Raw genomic sequence first — 13,856 nt, forward strand, 5'->3', positions numbered from 1 at the left:
GTCTTTTATCAAATCGCTCAGGATTGTGGGACAGGTCCTGCTGTTCGTCTCCATATCTCACACTCCACCGATCCCCAGACAGGATGAGAGCAGGATGAGCTGTGTCCTGATCCAGAGTCACACGCACTGCAGGGAAGTCAAGAGAAGGGGTTAAAAACCTGGGCACTGGGAAGGGGGAACAGCAGCTGAAGGGTGGGAATCTGCAGTAGGGAGGAAACCCCCCTCCCTTTGACCCTGTTGTGATACTTGGGCCTACAGACTGACCCTGCTTCTGAGCTCCTCTGTGCAGCGTCAGTGAAAGTTCCCCAAAACTCACAGCAACCGATGACAATAACTGCTGAGGGGAAAGGTGGTGCAAAGAGCAGTGAGACTGACTGAAACAGTGCAGAGAAAAAGGCCTCCGGATATAACTCAAAGACTGGGTTAAGACCATGCCTGGTGAACAAGAAAAATCTGAGACTGGAAATCAATGAACCGAAATTGGTGTGTTAGAAATTGGGCCTAATTGCTGGAGAAGATAATGAGTGGATGGGTGATTTCCCCCCCGCATCACTCCATATTGGGGTTCTTACCAGAAAATCCCCTGGCAAGAGAGTCAGGCTGTCTGAGACCCACTGTGGTCGGGAGGAAGGGAACTGAACAGAGTGAGCTCCATCATCATGACTGCCATTGTCCCCTGGGATCCACTATGACACCATTGGTCCTTTGACACCCTGAGCTTGAAAGGCACCTGACCAGACCAAGTGAGACCATGGGACCCAGATGCCATCACCACCTCCACTGGCTCTGGCTAAATCTCAACACCACCTCGAATGTGAGACTTTGCCCCCCACTTCATGTGTCCTCTTCCTCCCCTCATGTCTTCTCTTTCCTATTGCTCAGCTTTTGCCGTCTGTCTATTAGGAGTCTGGCAGAGTCGGCCAAGACTGCATATTTAGCAACACTACTGTGAGCCTGTGACTGGAGGAAGCAGCTAAAAGCAACGCACCAAACAGCCGACACAGTTACGAGTTTTCAGGTTTCAGTGTGGCTGATAACACTGTGGGCTGGGCTGGGTTTCTCCAGCAGTGACATTATGAGTGAGAGTCAGCAGCTGATTTTCTCTTTCCTGTTTTTTCTCTCTCCTCTTTTGTGTGTGTTTGTCTTGTTTTGTGTGGTAGGAAACCAGATGGGACTTTATCAACAGCAGAAACAACAGCAGCTCCAACTAATTCTTCTCTTGTCCACAAAAAGAACACTTATTACCATCTTTAATACCATCTAAGAGACTGTCAAACAGGTGGGTTTGCTCTCTAAAAACTCTCTCCTGATAAAGGGAATGGGAACAAGGGCTGTTGTTAAAATGAAAACCTTATTTAACACTTTCCATTTCAATTGTTTTGTCTATTTTTCCTTCTTGTTTCTGTATCTTTAATAAAAGGTAAAAAACTAAATACACCGGACTCCTGAGTCTATGACTACAGGTCATGTTTTCTAACCCTTTAATAATTTTCATGGCTCATCTCTGACCCCTCTCCAAATTATCAGCATTCTACTTGAACTGTGGGGTCCAGCACTGGACACAGGATTCCAGCAGCGGTTGCACCGGTGCCAAATACGGAGGTAAAATAACCTCCCAGCTCCTACTTGAGATTCCCCTGTTTGTTCATCTCAGGATGGCATTAGCTCTTTTGGCCACAGCATCACACTGGGAGCTCAAGTTCAGCCCACAATCCCCCCATCTTTTTCAGAATCCCCCATTCTGTCACTATGGCCTGCACTTTTGGGGTCTGCGTGCATACATTTATATGTAGCCGTATTTAAACATACAGTGCTTGCTTGCACCCAGTTTACCAAATTATCCAGATCACTCTGTGAGTGACCTAATTAGGGTGAGTGCCCTAATCAGTGGGCTAAAGGTTATGCATGAGGCCACCTGCTCCTCCACCCCGCAGCTGTGTTGTGTGGCCTGAGTTGTGCCCCACAGCCTTACTTCCAATAAACACCTGAGGCACCTGACTCCAGGAGAGGCTTCTCAGCTGTAGGTCACACACAGAGACAGGCACCTCCCTCCAGCCCAAACTTAGATGCTGAAGTCCCTGGAAGGGTCACACCCCTCTTCTGAGCATCTCCCATTACCCTGCTTAGAGAGCTCCCCAAGCTGGCTAGTGTGGATCATACTCATGTGCCTCATGTCTCCCCATGCATGGTATCGGGAGCCTAGGTGCCTAACTCAGGCTCTGTAGATGCCAGGGGGTGGCTAGCTGAAAGTTAGGGTTGCAGCACTGAGTCCCCAAGTGCCTTTGTGGCTCTGGGCCTGAGTGCAAAGGGCTCTGGGTGTGTTACATTTCACCCACACACAGGGGTCTACACTAATGATAATTCTTTGAACCGCATTTGAAACCTTTCCGCCATCCTGTTTTTTCCTATATGCACTCAGAGCTTGTTTCTGCGCTTCAAAGTGAACTTAGTGCCAGGGATAAAAGTAGGGTTCCAATGACTTTGAAATCCCCAGGTACAATCAGAGATAATCTCAGTTCTGGGTCAGTTCCTTCCACTAACAAAGAATATCTCGGGAAGGGCAATTCCTAAAGAATGGATTATCTGCCTAGTCACTTTAGCAAAGGAAACATGACACTAGTCTGCAAATCAGTCAGATGTCTAGCTCTTTGCCCCTCCCACCAGTTAAATGGTTATTTTTACCCTCTAGCTGTTGGCTTAATGTTTCATTGTACAAGAAAAGGAACCAGGGAAATTTTGACACTATTAAAATAACAGCTTAATTTACCATGATATTCTATTGCTCTGCTGATCTTTGAAACAAGGACAAAGTGAGAGATGAGAATTCCTGCACACAGATGCTCTGAATAGTCTGTACTTTCATATAGAGTCTGTATTGGGACTAAATGGAATTTACAAAATGTAGCCAGGATCTCGCTACAAACAAACAGGCAGAAATGAATAGACACTAAATTACCTGAGAACTTCTACTTTGAGCTCCAATTTGAGAAATCGTCTAAGAAAATGTTTCAGTCAATCCTATTTGGATTGACTCAAATTTAAATCAGTGGGAGCTGGGCACTTAAATGCCCTTTATTGCTTTGTTCCTTCCCTTCAAAGCATCCCATACTGAAAACTCTGTTAACTTTAAGTGAGGTTTACTATTAGCAAAACAAACTCTAGAAGAATGTGTTATATAAATATTAAACCAAACCAAAACACAAAATGTCTGAAATTTTAATTAAATTTCTAATCCAATCCTTCTCCCAGATGGAATATTCCCATCCCCTAATGTGAGCACATGTGCGTACATGATAAATATTAAAAGTCAAGAACATTCTCACAGCATGCAAAACACACGCAACTACTTTTACCAAAACCCCAACCTCATCACCTAACAAGAAGCAAGATAAATAAATACAAACTAAATTGTATGGGATTCATCTTGAATTGCAGTGTGATTAGCAAAAATCTTCACTCCCAAAGGAAAAAAATTATTTAGATAAAATCAATAATCCAACAAAAGCAACAAAGAGTTGTAATTTACCCTGATTCAATACTTTAGGAGAACACTCTGATGGTTTAGATTCCATCTGCCAAGACATTGTATCTGATCTGGATTTGGTGTTATTGAAAATTATGACACTGATAGAAAGGTGGGAAATGCAAGGCCCTGACAGACAGACACCATTTGTCTGACACTTCTCGAAATGCCTTCAGGAGCCACCAAGGGGAGACAGCTCAATAGATAGACAAATGTAAATGTGGCCCCAGCTATGTGCCGAACAGTGTGAGAGTTATTACTGGCTCCCCACATCCCCAGAAAAGTGAGTTACAGGCAAGGGAATAATCACGACTGGTCTAGCCAGAGAAGCTTTCCTCACCAAGTGAATGACAGACACTGTACCAGAAAAGGGGGAGGGATGGATGTGTAATTCCGTAGCCTAATGCAGATTCATGCCTGGCAATAACTGAGGGAACATTTACACTGCATAAAAAATGCTTTGCAGCAGGAAGTCTCACACCCCGGATCTACTTTGAGATCTACCCCCATTGCCAGGTCTCAGAGACTGAGCTCCAGCCTAAGATGGAACATGTACACAGCTATTTTTAGTCCTATAAGGCTAGCCCAAGTCTGTAGACCTGGGCTTTGAGACTCACTGCTGCAGGGTTTTTTTTTTTTGCATTGTACACATACCCTGGGAGGTCTCCCAAGTAGAGCTGGTTGGAATTTTTACAGTGAAACAGAGGTTCATGAGAAAATGCCAAGCTGCTAGACCAAAATCTATTGTCAGATCTATTGGAAATTTGATGAAACCTTCAGTGAAAGAGGGCAAAGAACTGTCCCACCGCCAGGGGTGCTGCCAAGATGCTGAGTGAGGCTGGATGAAATGCAGCGGGGTTGGAAAGAAGAGAGGCCTGGTGTTTGCTGTGCTGTGACAGGGAACTTCAGGTGTAAAGGACAGCAGAGTGGCGGATTTAGAGTTAGTGGGGCCCTGTGCTCAGCTTCATTCCCTCCCCATGCGGGGAGCATTCTCTCTTATCTCCTCCCCCCAAGTTTTTCATTCTTTTTTTCTCTATTCTCTTCTTGGGGCTCAGGGTGAGGGTGCGGGGTCTGAGTGAGAGTTAGGGAGCGGGAAGGAGTTCAGGGCTGGGGGTCTGGGGTCTGGGAGGGTGTTAGGGTGCGGCAGGGGGCTCAGGATCGGGGTGCGGGGTCTGGGTGAGAGTTAGGGTGCGGGAGGGTGCTCAGGATTGGGGTCCAGGGTCTGGGTGAGAGTTAGGGTGGGGGAGGGGATTCAGGGTTGGAGGTGTGGGGGCTGGGAGGAAGTTAGGGTGTGAGAGGGTGGCTCCGCACACCCCTGCAGCTCCCATTGGCTGCGATTCTCCGAGCCACTGCCCTCCCGCCAGGCAGGGCCGGAACACAGGGGCTTTAGGGGCTGCAGCCCAGGGAGGGCCACGGCCTAAGGGGGGCCCCGGGCTGCAGTTATAAAGCCCCATCCCCTTCCTGAATCCAGCCTGCGAGCATGGGCTGGAGGACTCAGGAAGAGCAGGGGCAGCCACGCAGTCAGCGGCGGGAGAGAAGCAGCAGTTTCCCCTTCAAAGAGCCACTTCTCTCTGGCCGGTGCGCAGCCGCCCAGTACTCCTCCCTGAGTCCTCCACCCACGTTGCGGTGCTCCCGCCCACCCTCTCCTCCTACCTGCTCCCCTGAGATTGCAGGTGAGCCTTCCCTCCTGCTCTCCCTGTCCCCACAATCCCGCCCCCGGGCAGCGCTTGGTGCTGAGCTGCCTGAGTGCCCGGTCTTGGGGCCCCTTGTTGTTGGGGGGCCCCAGTGCCAGGGCACCCTATGTTTACTGGTTAAATCCACCCTTGGGACAGCATGGAGGGAACTCGAAGATAAGCATGAAGAAATACAGAGAAGACGCATCTAGGTCTGAGTGTGGTGTATTCAGGGACTGTACTGGAATTGCAAGCTAGCACTTTAAGAGCATTAGGGATGGTGTGTGTGAGGGCCGGGGGGGTTCCTGATTCTCCTTCCCAGCTAGGCCAGCTGTGTAGGGAAGCATGAGATCTGGCCTCTCTGCTCTTGCGGAGCAGCCTGGCTTGTCTCTCTCTGTTTTGGGTTAATGGGTGTTTGTGACAGAAGGTACCCCTGTTTCCACACGCTACACGCTATGCAATAATTTCTGTACACAGTATGCCTTGTAAGGTATCATTTGAAAATTCATAAATTTTTGGTCATTGTTGTCCTGATAAAATGTGTGTGGCAACATTGTGTGTGAAGTTATAAGATTCCACTGTAAGATGTCCCAAACTGAGTTTGCAAACAGGTCTGTGTCAAACAAAGGAGTGTGTGCTCTGCTAAATTTGCACTTAAGCAGAAAACAGAGTCATAAGTCAGGAAGGGCAGACAAAGAAGCCTCAAACAGGTAAGGAAAAAGGCAGCAGAAAACATCCTTTCCTACAGACTATCTCTTGAATCTCAGCTGGAAATGTTTTCCAAGAGGGGGACTGACACTATAAAAATTAGGAACAAAATAACCTCCTCTCTCTGCCCAGCAGTACACTGCAAGAGAAGGGACAAAGGAAGCAGCCCTGACACAGAAGAAGAGTCCCTGGCTTAAACCATTTGGAAAGTAAGACTGTTGAAAGCATGTGGTGAGCAAAGCTTTGCTTTGAATTTAACGGTTTGTTAAGTTTGGCATCAGTTGTGTTTTATCTTTATTTTTTTTATAACTATTTTTTACTTTTATGCCTCATTACTTGTATTCACTTAAAATCTCTCTCTATTTGTGGCTAATTAACTTGCTCTATTGTTATGTCTAATCCAGTGTGTTTAAATTTAAATGTCTGGGAAACGCCATTTGGGGTAACAAACTATGCATATTTTTCTGTTAAAGAAATATGGACTTTTTATGAATTTGTCTTGTCCAGGAGAGGCCTGGCCAGTACAGAACAGACATTTCTAGTGGAAAATCTAGGCCTGTGGGTGCGTAGGGGTCACTCTGCCATATAACCTGTGAGTGGCTGGTCAGCTGCAGCACACACACAGACGTAGCTGGGAGTGACCAGCATGATGGAGGCTGTTTGTGAGCAGTCCTGACTCGAGGCTACAGCAGCAAAGCAGCGCAAAGGGCCGCCCAGGTTAGAAGGCAGAGGTAACACAGCTATTCACTAGTCTAGATTGTCCCTAGGGTATGTCTCACTTGCCTTCTTCAGGCTTTTGTGACATTCAGGCTAAGACACCAGTCTCTCCCCATTCACTGGACAGGAGTTGAGGTGCCTTAACCCAGGCTCTGTGAATCCCAGAGATTTTCTAGTTGCCTAAAAGTGAGTTGTTGTGACACTCAGCATCTCAGTGCCTAACTCCTTGTGTGAATTCAGACTGAGAGGCCTACATTCCTTTGTGGAGCTGGGCCTAATCTCTCTTTGTGATAGCAGCACAATATCATGATCTTGTCCTGAAAGTTTATACATGGAGCCCTGTGAACTGCGGCGTGTGAATCAGCTTAAAGCAAAGTGGGCAGTGGACACACAGTCAAATCAGCTTTATGAAAAGCCAGAAAACCAAAAGAAGGGGTGTCTCCCTTGTGCAGTAACTGTAGTTCTTCGAGACGTGCATCCCTAGGGGTGCTCGACACTGGCCTGCGTACACCTCACATGCCCTTGAATGGAGATATTCATTAGCAGTGTCCGTTTGGCCTGCACATGTGCTGTTCGTATCCCCTTGTCCTGTATCGAGGCTATATCAGACTGTGCAGCTGAACCATCCCCTCAGTTCCATCTGTACTTCTGCGTCTCAGCAGAACCTCCGAAGCAAAGGGGAAGGGTGATGGGTAGTGGAGCATCCCTAGAGACACACATCTTGAAGAACCACAGTTACCACCCAGGGGGAGTAACCCCTTCTTCTTCTTCTTCTTCTTCTTCTTTTTCTTTGAGTTGTGCCCTGTGGGTGCTCCACTCTAGGTGACACCCGAGCAGTATCCACAGTAGGAGGAGGGGGCTTTGGAATGGAATCCAGCACAGAGAACTGCATTGCCGACTGAAGCACTGGATTTTGAGGCATCAACCTAGGCAGTGTCTAGAGAAAGAATGTACCAAACACCATGCAGTGGCCTTGCAGATTATTGAAATGGGAACATTTTTAAGGAGAGCCATAGATGTAGATTGTGATCAGGCTGAGTGTGCTGAAATGCTGATGGGGGTGAAATGTCAACAGCTTGATACAATCAGACATCAATTTGCAGAATTGTTGGGTAGAAATGACAGAACCCTTAGATCTGTCTGCAATCAAAAGGAATAATCTATTGGATTTGTGAAATCGTTTAGTTTTGTCTGGGTAGAAGGCTGATGCTTTCCTGACATCTAGAGTATGGAGAAAAGTCTCCTGGTTGGAAGTATGCAGTTTCAGAAAGAAAACTGGGCGGTCTATGGTCTGATTCAGGTGAAATTTGGAAGTAACTTTAGGGAGAAAGTTGGGATGTGGCTGGAAAGTCCCAAGCCTTATTGGTGGACTAGATGCCCCAAGCCTTTCATAAATCTCATGGTTGTGGGATGAGCAAAGAGGGGAAAAAACCTTCAGTAGAAGTATGAAAGGTTATCGGGGGGCCAAGTAAACTTTGATAGAATTGAGGGACAGGCCCGACTTCTTAAGTTGTAGCAGGTACTCCAGAAGGAGAGGAAGTGGGGCAGATTCAGGAGAAGCATTGTGGAGTTTGCACCAGTGGCCGAATCTTGTTCACTTCTGAAGGTAAGTAGCTCTGGAAACTTTTCTACTATTTGACAGCACATGTTGTAGCCCCATGAACCACTGAGGAAGCACATTTTGAGGTGAAGAATGCTCATGTTGGAGTTCATTAGGCATCTGGCATACTGAGAGAGGAGTTGAGGAGTGGTTGGGAGATCTATCAGAGGATAGAGAGCATGGTGAAATAGGTAAGGGAACTGCCCCAACCACATTGGGGCTATCAGAATTACTCTGATGAATAAAACAGTGGCATTTAAACAATCTTCCTGTCCAAGTAAAGAGGAAGGTATCCACCTGAGAACTGCAACCTAAGCTCTCGCACAAGGAAAATATGTGGCACTTTTTACTTAAACTTGTTTTGAAAAGTCTACTTCTGGAAACCCCCAAGACCAAAGGATTCCAAGGAGAACACAAGAATCCAATTCCCACACGTATTTCTGGGGAGAAGCACCTGCTGAATGTGTCGGCTGTGACATACTGTATACCAGGCAGATGCATTGCTGAGATCCTTATGTAACTTTTTATGCACCAGTTCCACAACTTTATTGCCTCAGTTCAGAGGGAAGAGGATCTTGCCCTTCCTTGCTGATTGATATAAAACATGCAGGTCATAAGTTGTCTGTCATAATTTTGATAGACTTGTATCTGATGAAAGGGAGGAAATGAATATAGGCATTCTGACTGCTCTGAGCTCCAATAGGTTGATATGGAGGGAGGTCTCTTGAGGCGACCATCTGCCTTGAGTTGTCAGGGAGCCAAGGTACGCCCCCCCCAACCCAACAGAGATGCATCTGTGGTCACAGTCACCATCAGCCTTGGTTGGAGGAAGGGGACCCCTGCACCTGCATAACAATGAATTGTCCACCAGTCTAGCTAATGCTTCACCCTCTCAGGAACCAATACTGGCTTGTCTAGACTGTGTTTGTTTCATGCGTAAACCATTCTGAGTCACCCGTGGCAACAGCAGAGGTGTAATTTCACATGCTCCATCATGAAAGTGCAAACAGTCATGTGATCCAGCAGTTGAAGTCAATTTCTGGCTGAGGTCTGGGGCCTGTCTTGAATTGTTTTGATGAGGCTTTATGACGTCCAGAGCCTGGTCCAGGGGAAAAGCTGCTATAGATGTCCAGGAATCCAGACACACCCCTGTGAATTTGTATATTCTGAGCAGGTGTTAGTATGGAGTTTTCTACATTCAGCTGGAAGCCCAGGTCCAAGATGACAGAAAGTGCCATCCTTGTGGTGGACAACACTTCTTCATAGGATCGACCCTTGAATAGCTAGTTGTCAAGGTACGGGAATACCACTATAGCCTGGTGGCACAGATGAGAAACCGCTATTGCCAGAACCTTTGAGAATACTCTCGGATTCTAGGAGTGGCCAAAAGGGAGCACTTGATACTGGAAACGATCTTGGCCTACCACAAAATGAAGGAATCTCTTGTGAGATGGGTGCATAACCATATTGAAGCATGAATCCTGGAGGTCAAAAACCAATTCCCAGAGTCTAGAGAAGGAATTAGAGCTGCAAGGGTCACCATCGTGAATTTATGGTATTTCACAAACCTGCTTAGGAGACTTAGATCTTGCATTGGTCTCTACCCTCCTTTTCTTATATGGGATGAGGAAATAGTTGTAATAGAAACCCTTTCCCCTGTACTGAGCAGGTACTAGTTCTATTGCTCCTAAACAAAGAAGGGTGTTTACTTCCTGCCTTAACAGGGGCTCATGAGAAGGGTCCCTGAAGAGGGAAAGGGAAGCTGGGTGAGGCAGAGGGAGGGAGGTAAAGTGGATGGGATAGTCCAATGATTTTACTTCTGGCACCTATTTGTCCAAGGCAATATAGAAACATAGAATATCAGGATTGGAAGAGACCTCAGGATGGCATCTTGTCCAAACCCCTGCTCGAAGCAGGACCAACCCCAACTAAATCATCCCAGCCAGGGCTTCGTCAAGCCGGGCCTTAAAAACCTCTAAGGAGGGAGATTCCACCACCTCCCTAGGTAACCCATTCCAGTGCTTCACCACCCTCCTAGTGAACCTAGATCTCCCGCATTGCAACTTGAGACCATTGCTCCTTGTTCTGTCTTCTGCCACAACTGAGAATAGCCTAACTCCATCCTCTTTGGAACCCCCCTTCAGGTAGTTGGAGGCTGCTCTCAAAACCCCCCTCACTCTTCTCTTCTGCAGACTAAATAAGCCCAGTTCCCTCAGCCTCTCCTCATAAAACGTATGCCCCAGCCCCCTAATCATTTTCGTTGCCCTCTGCTGGATTCTCTCCATTTTGTCCACATCTTTTCTGCAGTGGGGAGACCAAAACTGGATGCAATACTCCATGTGTGGCCTCACCAGTGCCGAATAGAGGGGAAAAATCACTTCCCTCGATCTGCTGACAATGCTCCTACTGATACAGCACAATATGTGTTGGCCTTCTTGGCAACAAGGGCGCACTGCTGACTCATATTCAGCTTCTCATGCACTGTCATCCCCAGGTCCTTTTCTGCAGAACTGCTGCTTAGCTAATCGGTCCCCAGCCTGTAGCGGTGCATGGGATTCTTCCGTCCTAAGTGCCGGACTCTGCACTTGTCCTTGTTGAATCTCATCAGATTTCTTTTGGGCCAATTCTCCAATTTGTCTAGGTCCCTCTGGACCCTATCCCTACCCTCCAGCATATCTACCTCTCCCCCTTAGCTTAGTGTCATCTGCAGACTTGCTGAAGGTGCAATCCATTCCATTATCGAGATCATTAATAAAGATGTTGAACAAAACCGGCCCCAGGACCAACCCCTGGGGCACTCCCTTGGGGGGAGGGATAGCTCAGTGCTTTGAGCATTGGCCTGCTAAACCCAGGGTTGTGAGTTCAATCCTTGAGGGGGCCATTTAAGGATCTGGGGCAAAAATTGGGGATTGGTCCTGCTTTGAGCGGGGGGTTGGACTAGATGACCTCCTGAGGTCCCTTCCAACCCTGATATTCTATGATTCTTTGATACCGGCTGCCAACTAGACATCGAGCCATTGATCACTACCCATTGAGCCCGATGATCTAGCCAGCTTTCTATACTCCTTATAGTCCATTCATCCAATCCATACTTCTTTAACTTGCTGGCAAGAATACTGTGGGAGAGCGTATCAAAAGCTTTACTAAAGTCAATATATATCACATCCACCGCTTTCCCCACATCCACAGAGCCAGTTATCTCATCATAGAAGGTAATCAGGTTGGTCAGGCATAACTTGCGCTTGGTTGACTGTTTCTGATCAACTTCCTCTCCTCCAAGTGCTTTAAAATGGATTCCTTGAGGACGTACTCCATGATTTTTCCAGGGACTGAGGTGAGGCTGAACGTTCTGTAGTTCCCCGGGTTCTCTTTCTTCCCTTTTTAAAATATGGGCACTAAATTTGCCTTTTTCCAATCATCCGGGACTTCCCCCGATCACCATGAGTTTTCACAGATAATAGCCAATGGCTCTGCAATCACATCATCCAACTCCCTCAGCACTCTCGGACGCATTAGATCTGGACCCATGGACGTCTGCATGTCCAGCTTTTCTAAATAGTCCTTAACCTGTTCTTTCACCACTGACGGATGCTCACCTACTCCCCATACTGTGTTGCCCAGTGCAGGAGTCTGGGAGCTGACCTTATCTGTGAAGACCAAGGCAAAAAAAGCATTGAGTACTTCAGCTTTTTCCTCACCATCTGTCACTAGGTTGCCTCCCCCATTCAGTAAGGGTCCCACACTTTCCCTGCTCCCATGCATGTTGAAAGTGGGATAGCCAGATCCCAAATGGGGAAAGCTTGACAAAATGCTAAAGCTGGCAGGCTAATTATGGATGCGATATCAGGCTATCAACAATCCTGTTAAAACTGGTACTTATATGATGATGCCTGTTGTGGAGCTTCATCAGGCAGGTTAAAAGGCCTCTTCCTCTGGAACCTGTGTTGTTTCCTGGGGCGTTCCATGGGTGTCTGGAATCCAGAGAATTGAGTGGGGTGGGATCTCTGAGCCATTTGCAATTGACTGAATCTCCATTTGTTTGCAGGAGTGCAGATGTCCAACGAACATAATGTGGCCCTGGAATCTTTAAGGGTATGCAACGACTTATCAGTGTTCTCTGCAAATAATTGCCATCTGTCAAAAGGAAGATCCTCAACCAAATTCTGAACTTCCCCGGGGAAACCAGACATTGCAGCCAGGAAGCCTGGCGCATCACCACCACCATAGAGATGGAACTGGCCACAGTGTCTGTGCCATCAGCCACTGCCTGCAAGGATCTTTTTGCCAAAAACTGACCCTCAGCATCAATGGCATGGAATTGTTCTCTTTGATCTGGGGGAAGGCACTCAATAAATGCCCCAAACCTTGTGGAGTTGGTGAAGTTGCATTTGGAAATCAACGCTTGGTAATTTGCAATGCAGAATTGCAGTGTAGCAAAGGAGTTGTCCTTCCTTCCGAGGAGGTCCAGACACTTTTGGTCTCTGTTGTATGGGGTGGATTTGTAATGGTATTGTTTTCCCTACTCATTCATCACATCAATGAACAAAGAGTTGAGGGGCGGGTGGGAGAAGAAGAATTCAGAGTCCTTGGAGGGGACATAGTATTTTTGTCAGCCCTTCTACAAGTGGGTGTCACCATACCCGGAATTTGTCAGACGGTTCTAGCAGGTTCCAGTAGAGCCTTGTTAATGGGGAGGTTGATTCTAGATGTCATCACAGAGTACAGAATATCCAGCAGCTTGTATTGGGGTTCCCTGACTTCACTAAATGATACCTGCAAAGAGTCTGCCACCTGCTTAATGAGGGCCTGGAACTGGCAAAAATCATCAGCTATAGATGGAAGCAGGGAGGCATCAGGGATTCATTTGGTGAGGAGGATGAAATGGTGGTCTGAGGTTTGGGTTATTTATCCACCCTGGTCTCCTGCTCCTCAGAAGTTTCCTTCTGCTGCTGGGGAGGGGAAGCTTGGGTCTCCCTGTCATCCTGGGTGCGTACTGCCCCCCCCCCCCACACACACACGAGAGGAGGGACAGTATGCAAGTGACAGTGGAGGGGGTGAGTGGGGCTGGGGGTAGAAAAGGGTGGGGGCAGGGTTTGGGGAGGGGCTGTGAGGGGGCCTGTGGTGGAGTAGGAGTGGAGCATGGGCGGGACTGTGGGCAGAAGAGGTGGGGTGGGGAGCTAGCCTCCCTGAGAGGAAGCTTCATCCACTGCCCATGCTCCCAGTCCTATGATTCTCTTCTGAGCAGAGTGTAGCTGTGCAAATATTGTGCAGGTGCTAATACCTTGAGTAACACCATGGCCAATAGGCTGATGCAGATTCACTCCTGTCGGGAACTTGAAGGCATCCCAAACAAAGAGTGCGGAGAAAGGGCCCCGGCATAGAGAGCTGCCTCAACGGTGTCAGTCCCTCAGAGACTGGAGCTAACTGACTCCAGCAATTGAATCTTGGAGACTAACGCCGAAGGCCAGAAGCTCTGAGATAAGGGCAGCTGAAATCCAGTATCTCTAAAGATGGGCTTTTATTCTTTGACTTTCTCTTCAGTGTCTAGTGTTCCTGGCCTCCTTAGGCTGCTGTGATGACTCTCCCATAGGTGAGTCATAAAGGTGTGTGAAGCATTTGGAGCTTCGTGTAATCA

The 13,856-nt window shown here is 47.5% G+C and overlaps 1 long non-coding RNA gene across 1 annotated transcript; it reads left to right on the top strand.

Moving 5' to 3' along the window:
- Positions 1-215: 215 nt before the first annotated feature.
- On the top strand, positions 216-13,239 carry LOC122460086. Its single transcript, XR_006281159.1, has 4 exons — positions 216-1,279; positions 6,040-6,135; positions 7,417-8,227; positions 12,267-13,239. It is a non-coding gene; the product is annotated as an uncharacterized LOC122460086 (long non-coding RNA).
- Positions 13,240-13,856: the final 617 nt, after the last annotated feature.

Source organism: Dermochelys coriacea, chromosome 4 (genome assembly GCF_009764565.3).
Source record: "Dermochelys coriacea isolate rDerCor1 chromosome 4, rDerCor1.pri.v4, whole genome shotgun sequence".
In the NCBI taxonomy this organism is placed as follows: Eukaryota; Metazoa; Chordata; order Testudines; family Dermochelyidae; genus Dermochelys; species Dermochelys coriacea.